Below are 15595 nucleotides of genomic sequence, written 5' to 3'. Positions count from 1 at the left end.
CCCTGGCCCCAAGCCCCCCGGCAATCAATAAACGGGTCTAGTTACCAGAGAACAGAAACTTTACCGAACCGAAGACACTATCTCTGACTCCCGCCTGCTGCCACGTCTTTCTTCTCTCTTAGCTGTTGCCGTCCACCGTCCTCACAGCAGCAAAATCTAAGACTGCCAGCGTCAAAGATGGCGCCCGGCTACAGGCTCCGGTCTAAGACCCGGCCAGTAATAGTGCCAGCACGACGCAGAACGCGGGAATTCTGGGAGGTGTAGTTTCCTTATGAGGCGATGCCTAAAACGGCTTCTGGCGTCATATGGTCACGTGGGCGGCTAAGCGCTCGGCGGTTGTGTCCCTTCCTTGGCAAGGATTGCGGTTTCCGCAAGTTCCGTGGCTGTTCACGTCATCTTTGATAAAGTTTTGTTTTTGTTTTTAAATCAAACCAGATGAGCGAGAAGACTGCAAGCACTGTTTACCAGACAGTAAGCGTTCAGTTTACTCTTACCAAGCGTTTTCGTCTAAGCCGTGTATAAGTTCAATTTAGAAATAAACTGTACTTTTCCCTTGCATTGTTGAAGGATTTTAACGATTTTCTTTAGTTTATTTGTTTTTTATTTATTTCTTTATTTTGAGACGGGGCTAACAAACTGTAAGGTTCAGGCTGGACTTGAACTGGCTGTATAGCCTAGGTTGCCCTCGAATTTGTGGAGATCCTCCTGTCACAGCCTCCCAAGTGCTGGGTGTACAGGCGTAAACCACCACCTACTTTTATTTTTATTTGAACTTAAATTGGGCTTTAGGGGAGTTTATTTCTTAAGACAGATTTCAGTATGTCAAAAGGAGGATCCCAGGTTCGAGCTCAGTCTGGGCAATTTAGTGACTTGGTGTAACTGTGTCTTAAGAAGAGTCTCCATGTAGCTCAGTGCAAAGGTCCTGAGTTCAAGCCTCGGTGTGAAAAAAAAAAAAGAAAAGGTCATGCTCATTAAAAGTTTCTGAGGATTTCAGGATAAAAAAAAGTAAGTCGTTGTTTCCTATTTTTGTTATTAACATTGTCCTATTCAGATGTTTTTACCATTAAAAACACACATACACAAACATATAGAGTAGGAAATTAAATCTGTATTAATTTCATTTCTGGGAAATAAGCTCTCAATAATTTAGCATATAACCTTTTTTCTTTTTAACTTTTGTCTTTCCTGTACTTGTCCTGTCCACAGTGAAAAAGCACTTTTTTTAAAACATATATTTGGTTTAGCAGCGTGTATACTATCTATAGCAAAAATAGAGCAGTATTTATTTGCCCACTACTTTGAGTATTTAGCACATTCTTTGGCAGTATAAAACTATAATCAAAAATTGAAAATTTCAGATGTAGCTCTTTTTTTTTTTTTGGTACCAGGGATCAAACTTGGGTCCTTGTGTGTTTTCGAGGCAGGCAGCATTACAAATAATTTTTGCAATTAGCTTTTATTACCCTTCATGTAACAAGTTTAGACTTCATGCTTCTTAAGTAGTTTTAATGCTTTAAATCACACAATTGCTTCCCTACTATTTATGTACTTGTTTTAAATTTATATTTTCTGTTGGCTGCAGTAAATCATTCAGCAAAATTTTTAGAGAAAGGGCCCAATGTGGTGGTACACTCCTGTAATCCCAGCACTCAGGAGGCTGAGGCAGGAGGATCACCATGGAGTGTGAGGCCAGCTTGGATTATATAGTGAGCTCAAGGCTAGCCTGAACTACATAGCAAGCCTGCCCCTCCCCCGCCAATTTTTTTTTTTTTTTCAGAGAAAATTCTTGGTTGATACACTTTCTTAACCTTTTGTTATCTAAGAACATCTTCCAATCACCTTCATACAGAAATAGTAAATTGGCAGGGTATATAATTCCTGGCTCAAAATTATTTTTTCTTAAAACAATGGGAGAAAACTTTTCCATTGTTTTCTGGTATTTACAACTGCAAGAGAAAAATCTGAGGCCAGCCTGACTTTTGCCTTTTTATAGGTAACCTGCTTTCTGCGCCTGGATACTTGCAAAAATTTTTCTTTATCCTTGAAATTTTAAAAAGCCATCAGGATATGTCCAGATATTGCTTTCTTCTTGTTACTTTTTCTTCTTTTTTTTGGTACCGGGGATCAAACTCAGGACCTTGTGCTTGTGAGGCACGTGGCAGAACCATTGAGCTAAATCCCTAGCCCTCTTTTTATTACATTTTAGAAGTATCCTGTGAGCCTTTTTGATTTGTATGCCTACTTTGTTCTACAACTCTGGAAATTTTTCTTCAATTGTTTATTGTTTCATTCTCTGTTTTAGACATTCCTGTCCAAGTAGATGGTATCTCCTGCCCCCTACATCTCTCTCCTTTTTTTCTCCTTGATTTTTTGGCCTTTTTCCTCTGTATTCTGTGAGCATTTCTCGTTTTGCATTTACTTCAGCAATTTTATTTTGTGGCCAATTCGCACTCATATACAGTTCTTCCTTTAACTCTCAAGTTAGAAAGTCTTGCATTTACTCTACCATCTGGTTTATCATTGAGCACATATTTTCAGTGCCTTCTGTTATAAGATGTTTAACACTCTCTAGCGCTTCTATGCAGCGTGGTGTATCCCCTTCTAGAGAAGGCATTTTCTGAATCACTTAGCTCTACTCCTTTCTCCTGAATTGCAGCATTACAACCTTTTCAACAGCTCTCCTTAGCCCTGGGGAATGGGGGCCAAGGTTAAAAGCATCTTCTGAAGTCAGGAAGTTGAAGAACACCCGAAATACTTCCTGTTACATCATTTCTCTCTTTCTAACTTTTGAAAGGCAAACGAATGTAAATATTTTACACTGATGTAGCAGGAGCCCAAGATCCCCATGGGTTAGAGGATCAACAGCATTTGCTTAGCAGGCAGCATTTTAACCTAACTTAGTTAAAGAAGACAGTTCTGCTTCTGAGGAAGAACATCCTGGACAGTTAAGCCAATAGAGACTTCCGTCACCTTGGAGTTCCTCTTCTCCTTCAGCTGGCCACCACTTGTGTGGCCGTCCCACCCTCCTGTGACTAGTCAGAGGCTCCTGAGTCTCCGCACACATGGACTTCTATCTTCTTTCAAAGCGCGAAGACAGGACATTAGAACTCTAGCTCCTACCTTACGATAGTATTCTGTGATTGCCAAATCTCTGTGATGCCCGGTAACCAATTTCCATCTGTGCCAGAGCACCTAGGATATTTAAATTTAATAGGTGACTTTCCAAACAGTTTATGGGTTTTAATGCCTAGGACTCTCCAAGCTCGTGTTGGCCTGACTGGTATGCTACCTATAGTTTATATTTCTATCATATTTCATCAATCTAAAGTCTCATAATAAGATCCACTCTTATTTAATGGGCCACTAAGAAAAAAGAAAGCCATTGCATTTTGACAATCCATCAGGCAGTATCTGGAGCATCTTTCACTGGTCATCAGTGGCTGAGGCTTACTGTTCTGTTTCACAACTCCCATCTCCCTCGCTGTGAGGCTGTCTCTGCATGGTGCCCCCACCAGTCCCTTGTTGATGGAAACAGTCATGTTTTAGTCCCTTCCAAAGTGAAAAGTAAAGAAGTTAGAATGATAGGGACCTTGAAGAGGGCAGAAGGTAAAAGCCGGAGGGTGTTAAAATTAAGGAGAACTAACTGGGCAAACCTCTGAGAATCCAGGGCGGGTCTGTAAGGGGATCCCACCCCCGTAAATACAGAGTTTTCTGGGTGAGAGTGGCCTTCCCCTTTCTGTGTTACAGAGTGGTAAGGCAGAGCTTGGTGCGAGGCCACATTGCCCTGACCTAGAAATAAATTTCAGAGAGTCTCTGGGCCTCTGCAACAAATGATTGACAAAACCTTTTAGGGTATTCCGTGTGCTTTTGCTTTGTGTACAGATTTTTGTAGAGCCCTCTAGAGAAAAAAAAAAAGTAAAATACTGAGACAAAATTAGGTTCAAATTAAAATACTTATTTAGAGTAAGAAATAAACAGTAGTAGATTGCACATTAAAAAATCATTAATGAAGCTGGGCGTAGTGGTGCACACCTGTAATCCCATCACTCGGAGGCTGAGGCAGGAGGATCTCTGTGAGTTCAAGACCAGCCTGGGCTACATAGTGAGTTCTAGATCAGTTTCAACTACATAGTGAGACCCTGTCTCAAAAAACAAAAAACAAAACAAAAAGAAATCATTAATACCACATACATACTAAGGGGGAAATAGAAACATACAGTGAATGACAGAGACTCCTGTGGTCAGGTCCCAGGCCCCACCTGTCCAGTGTGCGATGCAGGCCAGAGAAAAAGATATACTAGGAAACAGAACTAAGAAAAAGCAGGGTACAACCAACAAAGGCGCTGGCCAGTCCCAGGCACTGACTTTTATTGGCAGTCAGTTGGAGTAAAGGTGACTTGTGGTTTCCATGGAAATTAATGTAACGAGGCTCATAAAGACAAGTCAAAGCATTCTCAAATGAGGAACAGAATAGACAAAACATACGATTATAATTAGAACACTGTCCTTCTAGCCTGAAGGTTTTAGTTGTGGGAATGAATCTGGGTGCGAGTTACTCTGACCTCAGCACGTAGGCTTCAGCCAGACTCACTTCTATAAACAAGGCAATCGTGGGGTTCAGTCTTCACAGCCCGCTTTGGGCATCATCAATATTATGGTCCTCTGCATTCTTGCTAAATTCTGTGGCTGCTTTTACCTCACACATACTTTCAAATTGATTTCACCTGGATTTGTGTCCTTGTGACAAAGAATTGAGGCTGCTGCTTCATCATCTTTTTCTTTTTCAGTACAGGGGATTATACCCGGGGCCTCACGCTGTGGTACTCTCCCAGCCCTTTTTTTATTTTCTATTTTTGAGATAGTTTGCTAAGTGGTCCAGGCTGGGCCTGAACATATGGTCCTCCTGCTTCAGCCTCCCAGAATGCTGGGAATACGATCATGCACCATCACACCCAGTTTAGAGGCTGTTTTTGCTAAAAATATGGATTCTTCACTTGGCCCTTAGATTTCGCATGAGTAACTTGAAGCAGGGGAAAATACGTGGCGTCTCTGCCCCCATTTTGTGTCTGTGTCCTGCTGTCAGTCACCTCTGATTCCGGGAACAACACATCTGAGGGGTAACACCTTGTGATGCGTCAGAACTACCTTCGCAGCAGCAGAACTTCCGTAGCACAGTGGGCTGGACCCTGCCTGACGGATCGTGAGATAACGACCACAGTTTGACCCAGACTGCTGCTCTATGTAACCTGGAGACTCATGTCAGTTCCCCCAAAACAGGGCTAAGGATGTGGTCCCGTTGTCTCTCCAGTATAGCTGTGCTGAGTAAAGTTAATTTCGTGATTTTCACTATTATCTTTCCCTCTGGTTTTTGAGGCCGGTGGCTGGGCCTGCTTTGCTGAGACTCTCTGAGTTGGCCCACATTACTGAAATTGCTCCAGTAGGGTCATTCACCTTAAATAAATACTTTTCAGTGTTTCCTTTTCCTATTATTCTTAGCCAGCATTTACTGAGAGTTTATGATGTGCCACACACTGCAGTAACAGCTTTACACCCTCACAATGACTCTGTAAGATAGGTACTGTTGTCGACCCCCTACTACAAATGCTTGTAAAGTTCTAACAGTTCGTTCCACCTTTCATTACTGGAAAGTGGCAAAACAGGGTTTCAAACTCAGGGCTCTATGTCATTACACAATAATTTGACCTTTGGCTATTTTTCTCTGCCTTTGAATTCCTCTTCCCTTCCTTATTAAAGGAAAGACTTTGTTTTGCTTTCCTTCCACACTCTCTGGCTGCCTGTTCTCTAGTTCCTTGGCAAGTTCCTCCTTCCCTGTCCCTTGATGAATCAGTCATTGCCATTGCCCAGGATTCTACGTTCCCACCAGTTGTGTCTCATCTATTTCCATGGCTTCCTCTATGAATGAATGGCGGGCTCCGATCTCTGCCCCCGCTCTCTGTTTAGCTGCCTGTAGAATTCTCCAGTTGAGGATGCTTCAAAGGCATTCGAAGTTCAGCACACCAAAACTGAAATAATCACCTTGGCCTCAACATCTCATCCTCTTGCTAAGTTGCTGTCCTAATGAATAGCATCACTCACCATCCAGAGTGACTGAGGCCAGAAAGCTGGGCGTTATCAAAAACTTCATCCAAATAGTGATGATATTCTATTGACTTCTCCTCCCAAATCTTTCTTGCATCTACATTTTTTTTCATTCTCATTTCCCTGCCTTGCTGCCTGTTTTCCAGAATATTGTCAGTCTCTTCATTGATTTTGTCTCTTTCTTTCTTTAATTGCTCTAACTTGCCACAGAATTTTGTTCTGAAATGCAAATATAAAAGAAATACTTTTTCTCATGTTTATTTATGCATAGAAAACTTTCTAGAAAAATCTATTAATAGTAGCTAATTGGGGAATATAGGTTTTTGGTGTCTGAGGTGGAAATACTTTTTCTTTTGTATTAGGGATTGAACTCAGGACCTTGCACTTGCAAGGCAGGTGCAGTGCCACTGAGCTAAATCCCTGGCTCTGGAAATCCTTTTTATTGTATACTATTTTGTGCTGGTTCAAATTATATATCTTTTATTATCCTTTCACCCTAAAATCCGACCACTCCCTGCCTCCCGTCTAGTTCTGTGCTCTGTCACTTTGAGTGACCTGCTGTAGGGAATGGGGAAAGGGATATTGCCAGAACCCCTGCAGAAGGTCCTGGCCTCCTGTGAGCCACTGCTGTGCAAGGCGAGTTAAAGGATAAAGACAGAAAATGAAACAGAGAGAAGCTGGGTCTTGGGACCTTTGTAGCTCTGGGCAACAAAGACAAAGGCCCCCAAGTGCATCCCATATTTATTGAATACAACCATAGGAAGGAATAGAACTGGGTATGCTTTGAAGGCATCTAGTGGAATACTGCTGAATGTCTGGCATGATGGCACCAGGCAAGCTTGCTAGGGAGTAAGCACTGCTTATCTTGCTTGGATAGAACAAACGGGTACTGGGACTAAGTGCAATTAGCAAACAACCCATCGGGTCATTGAGAAGCCATAATTCAGGGGAAAGGATTTTAGTTGGGGTCATGCTGACCTCAGCTGCACGTAACTCTGCACTTCCTAGACCAGGGCCTAGGTTTCCATGGCAGCCACGGGGGAAGGGGCTGTACTCACCCAGTCCACCATCTGACGTGTCCATTTGAGTCACATAGAGCTTCGGTCTGATTCCTGATATAAAACAATATAGCTGAATTCTGGAAAGCAAGAAGCAGGTGTCACTTACAGCCCGCTAGTACGGGGCAGGGATGTCTACTGTAACCTGCATTTCCCTCAATGTGTCCTACTTTTGCAAGCCCCCAGGCCTTTGCCTGTGTAGTTTCTTCTCCTTAGAACAGCCTTTCTCTCTCCTCAATCTACTGACTGGTTACCTCTAAAATGCAGCAGCCTGTGCTTGTCACATGGTTTAAGAACTGATGGCTGGGGCCAGGGATTTAGCTCAGTGGTTCCACCATATGCCTCGCAAGTGCAAGGACCCGAGTTCAATCCCTGGTACCAAAAAAAAAAAAAAAAAAAAAAAAATGGAAAAAAAAAAAAAAAAAAAAAAAAAAAGAATTGACTGGCTGCTCATTTGCTTATCTGTATATAATGTGAATTCACTGAGATCAGCAACAAATGTCTTGGTCATCTTTATAGCCCCAGTTCCTGAATGTGTTCAATATGTGTTTGAGTGAATGGGTGGGGAAGTAAATGCTCAGATTGAGTATAGGAACAGGTTTTGAGGGATTCCTTGGAAAGGAGTTTGAGTGATTATAAACAGAACCATTGTTTCTTGTGCAGGCTAATGACATGACAAAATACATTGGAGAAGAGAGACGTCAGAGGGTGAGAAATTAGCGTCAAAAACAAAACTTTAGCAAATCGAGTTTAAGGACGTAGCTGATGTTTATTAGCGAATCACAGAGCAGGTATCATCCCACTCATGAAATAGAAAGATGCTCTAATGAGCTGCTCATCAAAGGGGTGTGCTTTACAGGCCAAAAAGCCTGAAGACAGCAGAGACAAGGACCAAGAAATGGATTGATCACCTCAAAGTTAACCTTATAGGATTAAAGAGAAGGGATTTCCTTGTTGTGCCACCTCAGGTTGACTGGGCTGTCAGCTTGACAGTTGGTAGCTGTCTTTTTGAAAAACAGCCTGTTTCTAAGTTCAGTCTGATTACATAGCACTTAGCACAAATGACTCTCTATTCCAGTTTGGTATGGTTCATTGGGACCTAGTATCCTATAGGAGCTCAGTCCAAAACAATGGCCTCCCAAAAATATCACTTAGCATCTGGTAGTCAGTCGTGGAAATTAATCTGGGTGTGAAGAAACCAAGGCTAAGATTAGGTCTCTGACCCTGGAGTGGGTAAGAAAAGGGAAGCTAGTTTGGGAAGAAGGATGGGTTTTTTAGGGCAGAAACAGGCAGTAATAGCTATCCTCTATTGAACATCTGTGTCTTGAGTGTGCTGAATGTTTTTATAGGCCTAGCAGGAAGTTTTGGCTGGATAGCTCTTGCTGAAAAGAATTTAAGAGTGTTCCTTCCCGGTTGTATCTATTTGCTTTTGGGTCTGGGTTGAAAGATTTTGGTGTATCTTTCTATAGCCACACATTTATTCAGAAATTGACCTACCCCACAAAACAAGGAGCAGGAACTCTGATGCCATGAAAGTTTAAGGCTATATAAACATGTCCGATGGACTGGGAAGGCCCAGCCAAAGTTTCGTTTTAGGGCAAGACAATCAGGTTCTCAAAAGGGACCTACTGACAAGGACAAATGGCTTTGGGACCATTGAATGAGGCCAACTCAAAGGCCGAAAGGGGGCCCTTTTAGTAATGTACGTAAATACATCCTGAGAGTGAAGGTGGAAGGAAGAGGAGTCTGTGGATAAAATGAATGAACTTACTAATACAGGAAATAACACCGGAGATGAAATATGAAATATTGTATCACCCAACCTGTTAGCTGTCTGATAGCTGAGTTTACATTTTCTAAAAATCAAAGAATGAATTCTAGAACCAACAGAGGTTAAGAGTAGGTAGATATTTATTGATAGGATAATTGAGAGGCAGGAGGGAACCCCAGTGGGTAGCCCAGGGACCCCACTTTACAGAGAACTTTTGTAGAGCAAAACCCATGTGGGTACAATGTGGCCATAGCTATGGTCAACCAATAAGGTTACAAGTACAGTCACTTAGTTAATAGTGGTGCAGTTGAGAAATAAGTCCCATAACAAGCATGGAAAGAATGTGCTAGGAAAGAACAAAGACTTTTCCTAGGAAATGGTGGGTCCAGAGGTCTCTGGTATCTGTCTCGACTTCCTTAGGCCCAGCGTTTGTCCTTTGAGGAAGTGTGCAGGTCTAGTCATCTTGTCTTTATTTTGAAGCCCAGCCTCCAACAGATGAGTCTCCGGCTGCAGATGTGGTGTGTTTCACCTTTGTTCTGACTCTCTCAAGTCTGTCATAGTTCAACTTGGAGACCAGACAAGTGGTCTTTGCTGTGAGACAGCCTGACTAGGTTTACGGAAGGAGAAACACACAGAGACCTGAGTGAAGACCTTTACAAGTCAGTAAACTAGCTTTATTCCTTCAGGACTTCTGGGGTTTGAGCCAGAAACTTGACCCTATTGCTTAACAGGTTTTGAGCTCTACTGAGCACTGGATATGAGTTTCTATTATTAGCAGTGCCAGCAGGTGCTGACCGCCCGTGGCTGGGGTACAGGCCAGAAGGCATAAGTGACTTGGTTTGAGTGTCATCTCCAAGGGGCTGTTGGGGAATAGGTTTTGCAGGTTAAAGCTCAGGGACCTGAAGTAACAGTCATCAGGAGTATTTGTGGACACTATTGCCATGGGGATTTCTCTAAAACAAGCAAAGAAGGTAACCCCCAGAGAGACTGCAACTTCCCACTGGTCCAATAAGTAGGGGCTGAGGAACATCTAGAAACATGTTAGAAGTTCAAATTCCCAGAGCCAACTTCAGATTGGATTTGTTTTTTGTCTTGGTGGTGCTAGGGCTCACGCACAGGATCATTCACATGCTAGGCAAGTACTCTACCACTGAGCTATAGCCTCAAACTTAGAAAAACTGGAGTTAAACGATCCTTCCAGGTGATTCTAATAAACAATAAAATTTGAGAACCACTGTTACGATGTAACTGCAAAAATAAAACCATTTGAACTCCAGCTACTGATATCTTTGATGTAAACTGTTCATAATCATCATCAGAGCAGCTTGTTTCACTGATGGAGAAATGTCATCTGTGTTGGCGAATCCACAGAACACATCTTTGCTCTTTCTTTCTTGGCCTCGTGGCATCACTGGCTGCCTTTGACCCCTTGCCCTTGGAAACTCTCTCTCCATCTCTTCTTCGATCCTGTGCTCTCGCGGTCTTCCTCCCATGTCTCAGGCCTTCAGTCTCCTTGGCCGGCTCTTCATTCCATCTTCCAACTGTCGGAGCCCCAGACTCAGCCCTCCCTCTCCATCTTCCTTCTATTCTGGTCCTAGGGGGACTCTTCTAGTTCCATGGCTTTAAATACTATTTACACTGGCTAATGGCTCCTTTAAAATCCAACATTTTCACCTAATTACGTATCTGACAAATCTGCACGGTTCACTAATAGGGTCTCAAGCTTAACACACCCAAAGCAGAGCTCTTCAAATCCCACACCTGCTCCTCCCATCTCCCCCTCCCGTAAATGGCTACTGATCTACTTGCTTAGGCCCCAGTTCATCCCCGATTTCAGGATTTCAGGATCCGGATTTCATCCGGATCTCAGGAGTCATCCCGGATTTCTCTAAGGCTTATCAGTTCTCCAAAGTACATCTCAGTTCCATCCACTTCTCTGTACATCCACGGCCTCCATCCTAGTCTCAGCCACCATCCCCTCTCCTGGATGGCTGTTAACATCACCTGTTTTCCCTGCTTCCTTTACTTTTTCTCCTTCTCATTAAATTCTCTGTACTGTAGCTTTTAAAACAGAAACCAGAGCACATCACTCTCTTGGTTAAAACCCTGAAGTGGCTTCCTGTTGCAATGAGAATAGAACCCTAATCCAGATACCTTCTTCGGGCTCACAGAATACTGATTGATTGGGTCCCAGACTCCACCCTTCTTTCCATCCTTCTCTAATCACTGGCCACGCAGCGGCAGCGGCAGCATTGGTCAGTTTGGCCTCCTTTCTGTTCCTCAAACACAGTGAAACCCTTACTGCCTCTGCGCCTTTGCACTTGTGATGTCTCCTGGAACATCCTTCCCTACTGGTTAACCTACCTCGGTTCTTTCCAGCCTTCAGTCCTTACCTCACTCAGAGAGGCCCTTTCTTTTCCAGCTATTCTGTCTCGAGTCTGTTCATTTCCTTGATAGCACCAGAGCACAGACACAATCTGTAATTACCCTATTTTTTGTTAATTATCCGTCTCCTCACTGCATTGTATATTCCACAAGACAGTTATTTTCTGACTTATTCATAGTTACATGTGATCAAAAAAACAAAGAATGGGCTGGGGATTTGGCTCAATGCTGCCACGCCCGCCTTGAAAGTGCAAGGTCCCAAGTTTGATCCCTGGTACAAAACAAACAAGCAAACAAACGAATGTTTAAACCATTTTTTAAAACTCACTACAGTAAAAGACACATTAATCCCCCCTCACTTTGAACGCCCTTATCCCACTGTTCTTGCTGTTCTCTGAAGCCGTCCCCGAAGCCCTCCTTTGTGTCTCTACTTGTGCTATTGCGATTGCACTACTGCCTTGAATCAATTCAAAACATTTACCTTTCATGGTCCTTTTGACTTGGGGGCAGAGCTAAAGGCTACTCGGTACCAGATCCAGACAGGAAGGCGGGTGAGGGCGCACTGTAATGTTTTTGTGACTCTGCCTTTCGGTTGCATGGCCCATGGCAGCAGCGTACACGGTGGCCTCGGTCACTCCTCATGCAGCCGCTTGTGAAAGAAAACTCCCAGAACCGCTTTAGAAAGTGGCAAGCGTGATGGCATACGTGTACTCGAAGTGAGGGGCATTGATGGCAGTGTGTCTCGTACTGTAATACATGTTTAACACTTAAACGTTTACCGTATAGTTTGGTCACCCCTTCTATATTTCCAGAGTCCAGAAAAGTTTGTCGTATAGAGTAGGGACTCTAAGTATTTGCTGAATGGATAAAAGCTGGGTAACGTTTATGTCTGGCTTGTGCCTTTATGTCATGTTTGTTGTGAGGACATTAAGTCATGAGTGAGAGAGAAGGAAGTCCTAGCCGTCTGTGATGGGAGTCTTATGAAATATGAAACTTGATGGCAATATGGTGTTCAAGTAGAAATATTCTTTATAGACTTTGGATTTTAGTTCCTTCCTTCTAGGGCTTCCACATTAACATCCACAGGAGTCTTTGTCAAATGAGATGTTTGGGAAAATGTCTCACACAGTGCTCGGGGAAGAATCAGGACATAGAGGTTTAAGACTATTCAGTGTCCCCCAGGCCTGCAAGAGGAATTCAAGAGTTGTTCAACTCAGCACCTGTGTATGGCCACAGGGTCACGGGGAGAGTGAACTTTGGATGCTTTATTCAGTGTTGGTTCAACACAAGCAGTTAACTAACACAGAGGGGGAACGTAAGTAAGAAAGATTTCTCGAGTCATTGGTGTTTCTTGGGACGTTACTGTTATCTTTCTCTGTTCCAAGCGAATTCTGGTTTGAACGGTAAGCATGGCCTCCAGGGACTGTTAGGGTTACCCAGTTGGAGACTCAGCATGCCTATCTCATACTCACGTTGAGCCTTGGTGAACTTCTACAGATCATGGGTGTCTCCATCAGTTTTCTCATTGCTTGGACAAAATACCCGACAGCCACAACTTAAAGGAAGAGAGATTTATTTGGCTTGCGGTTTCAGAGATTTAGTCCATGGCCCGTTGCTCCCCTGCAGAAACATCAAGGCAGAAGGGCATGGTGGAGAAAAAATGCTCTCTTCATGGAAGCCAGGAAGCAGAGCCCAAGAGAAGAGCACCAGCAAGAGGTATATCTTGCGAAGACACCCACCCGCGACCCATCTTCTCCATTCGGTCCTGCCTCCTTACAGCACTTTCTGCTCTGAACACCAGTGGATTAACCTCTCCATGAGCATCTCTCCAGGAGTCTCTTATTCCAGTGAAGCCAACTATTAAGATTAACTACCACCGTGGGTCCCCCAGAGACTCCACTCGTAGGACTTTGTAAACACTGCATGTGCAAGAAGGCAGAAAAGTAAAGGACTCGCACATTGTGTGTATCTCCTCTTCTGATGAGGACTCTCCATCGTCTCAGGAGATCTCACTTATAAAAGGTTCAAAGAGAAGAATTTCTTTCAAAATTAAGAATTTTGAATCAGATATGGTGGTGAACACCTGTAATCCCAGATCTCTGTCTGGGAGGCTCAGGCAGGAGGATAAGAAGTTCAAGTCCAGCAATTAATCAATTTAGTGAGACCTTTCTAAAAAAAAAAAAGAATTTGAAGATACTGACGGCAGAATATTAAACCACACGTGGGCTCTATGCGCCTCCCTACACAGGGCGCGTGTCTATGAAGCTGGCTCTGATTGCTGAGGCTCCTTTCCTTTCCCTCTAATTCCAGGGAACAGGCCACTGGCTTATTAATTTAGAGTTCCTGGAAGTATCTGCAAGCCCTTGGTCCACAGAAAAACCAGAAATGGTGATAAAACTCTATGAAAGCAAGGCGTGATCAGGAAGGATGGTATCTGAGAGATAGCACAACTTGTCTTCTGCTCACAACCAGAGAGGGTGGGGTCTTTACAAAGAAATGGAGTTAGGTAGAACTCTGGAAGACATTGGCACAGGAAAAGACTTTATGAACAAATCCTCAGTGGCAGGGAAACTAGCAAAAAGAATCAACAATGGGGAAAAAATATGAACCAAGACCTGTCATGTGAAGGTACACGATCCCAATGATGAATGTAACTGTATTGTATGCCTAATACAAAGTACTAATATACGTAATGTAAAAAAAAAAGAAATGGAGGACTTAACATTTTTGCATTTTATGTTAAACAGTATTCTAAGCAAGGACATAATGAATATAAGGTTGTTGTTTTTTCTTTTTGGTACCAGGGATCAAACTTGGGTCCTTGCACTTGCAAGGCAGGGAGTGGAACCATTGAGCTAAATGCCCAGCCCATACACACAAGTTTTGATGATTAATTCACTACATTTAATTGAGGAGTCACGATGGACTAGTTATCTTTATATCTATTCTTTTGGCAGCTCCTAATCTTGAAAACAATCTCCTCGTAGATAACATTAGCAAGCATATGAGACAAGACAATTACTCAGATTTCCTGAAAACAAATGCAAGAAAACGAAACTATAAAAGGAAAGAAAAATGAAAACTTAGTAAAAAGCCTTCCATTGATTTAGCTGTAAAAATTCTCAGAACAAGAACTAAACAGAAAAGTTACCTACTTAATATGAGACAATCAACTGTTTATTAATCGGGGAACTGTTTATTAATAGTATGTAAGTGTAACTGGCTTATCAAGCCATCTAATTTATAGGGGTTTAAACCTGAGCTGGTTTAGTTTTTTCCAGGACCTATTCCCAACTGATAGGTTGTACTTTTCTTGTAGGTGATAGTTAGCTCCTGAGCACTTGCTAAAATCTAATCTGCCCACCCCAGTATTGTGGATTGAACTCAGAGCCTTCACACCGAGGCATTCTTCTATTCAGAGATGGCCTCAGCAAGATTCTAAATTGTCCAGGCTGATCTAGAACCTCTGACCTTCCTGCTTCAGCTTCCCTGGTATCTGGGATTACCAGTGTGCACCACACCCAGCTTTAAAATCTAATTTAGATCCCATGTTTTTTCATCACCTCTTAGTTACGAGAGCTCCCTCACGCCAGTGTGTGACATTTTGACCTATTAACCGTTCATCCTCACGCCTGGTAGGAAGGCACTCCTAGGTGAGCAGTGGTTTCTGTCGTCTCCCCGCGCTCGCTGCTGCCCGGGGTGACCCTAACCGGCCATCACCAAGCTGCCATGGCGCTGTCTGTGTGCCCAGGTCCATGCCAGCCTCGTGTGGGGTGGTGGTCTGGTTTCGTTCATAACACTTCTGACACCACACATTTGGGGTTTTGTTTCCACACCAGCCAGTTCCCCAGCTGTCCCCACATTACTCGGGTGCCCTACAGTTTAATTCGATTCTGGAGCCAGTGTGGACCCCACAACGTCTCTCAGAGCGGCCCCCACTTCAGACCCCTCAAACGTCTTAGGTTGCCACCAGTACTTCTGTCAGGAATGGGGACAAAGCCAACGTGTTTGTTTGTTTGTTTGAGATAGGCTGGCCTTAAACTCCGTCAGGCCCAGGACACTCTCTTGCCTTGCAGTTGTCTTCCTTCTTTAGCTTCCTGCCTCAGCCTCCCACCAAAATCCAGACATTTATTTTATGATTATTTCTTTTTGCCATACTGGGGATTGAACCCAGGGCATTCCACCACTAAACAATACCTGGAGCCCTTTTTATTTTTATCTTGAGACAGCGTCTCCCTGAAATGCTCGGATGACTTCAAACCTCCAGAATAGCTGGGATTAT

The 15595-nt window shown here is 43.3% G+C and overlaps 1 protein-coding gene and 1 long non-coding RNA gene across 4 annotated transcripts in view; one reads left to right on the top strand and one right to left on the bottom strand.

The window, feature by feature from the left end:
• The window catches only part of Zc3h11a (zinc finger CCCH-type containing 11A), a 37790-nt gene extending 37585 nt beyond the window's left edge, over positions 1-205 (bottom strand). The window contains exon 1 of one of the 2 annotated variants that reach the window (XM_010645027.3): positions 46-205. The gene's annotated coding sequence lies outside the window, so the exon portion shown is untranslated. The remainder of the gene's footprint in view (positions 1-45) is intronic. The other variant, XM_010645028.3, reaches the window with a different exon arrangement.
• Positions 206-296: 91 nt separating this feature from the next.
• LOC104876813 overlaps positions 297-15595 on the top strand; it is a 33358-nt gene continuing 18059 nt past the window's right edge. For both annotated transcript variants that reach the window (XR_004516676.1, XR_784419.2), the window contains exon 1: positions 297-471. This is a non-coding gene — a long non-coding RNA (uncharacterized LOC104876813). The remainder of the gene's footprint in view (positions 472-15595) is intronic.

The sequence above is a fragment of the Fukomys damarensis genome, unplaced genomic scaffold (assembly GCF_012274545.1).
Source record: "Fukomys damarensis isolate Sample0158 unplaced genomic scaffold, DMR_v1.0_HiC HiC_scaffold_11, whole genome shotgun sequence".
In the NCBI taxonomy this organism is placed as follows: domain Eukaryota; kingdom Metazoa; phylum Chordata; class Mammalia; order Rodentia; family Bathyergidae; genus Fukomys; species Fukomys damarensis.
This window is presented reverse-complemented; position numbering and strand designations above follow the sequence as displayed.